The sequence below is a fragment of the Haliaeetus leucocephalus genome, unplaced genomic scaffold (genome assembly GCF_000737465.1).
Source record: "Haliaeetus leucocephalus isolate CR32 unplaced genomic scaffold, Haliaeetus_leucocephalus-4.0 Scaffold924, whole genome shotgun sequence".
In the NCBI taxonomy this organism is placed as follows: domain Eukaryota; kingdom Metazoa; phylum Chordata; class Aves; order Accipitriformes; family Accipitridae; genus Haliaeetus; species Haliaeetus leucocephalus.
Genome location: NW_010973360.1, coordinates 3448542 through 3448876, shown reverse-complemented (window position 1 = coordinate 3448876; position 335 = coordinate 3448542). Strand labels below are relative to the sequence as shown.

The 335-nt window shown below is 71.6% G+C and overlaps 1 protein-coding gene across 1 annotated transcript in view; it reads left to right on the top strand.

The window, feature by feature from the left end:
• Positions 1 to 335, top strand: part of PCDH10 (protocadherin 10) — a 13223-nt gene that overhangs the window by 2019 nt on the left and 10869 nt on the right. The gene's annotated exons all lie outside the window — the stretch shown is intronic.

Below are 335 nucleotides of genomic sequence, written 5' to 3'. Positions count from 1 at the left end.
GCGCCCGCCCGCAGCGCCCACACACATCCACACACACCGCCCCGAGCGCCGCGCGCCCGGCCGTTGGGCGGCCGCGTCCCGCCGCTGCCCCGCTTTGGCTTTCCCGTCGCCTCACGGAGCTCCCGCCCCTCCTCTCCCGGCGGGGAAGGCACTTCGCTTTCCCCATCGCCCCTCATTTTCCCCCTTTAATTCATTCGTCCGCCGCCATCTCCCCCACTCCTTGCCCTCTAACACTTGGGGGAGGCTTCAGGTGAGGGAGAGGTGAGCGAGTGCGGGGCGGCCCGCCCTCCCGCCTCAGCCGCGGGCTCCCCCTCACCCGGGCTCGGAAACTTGCA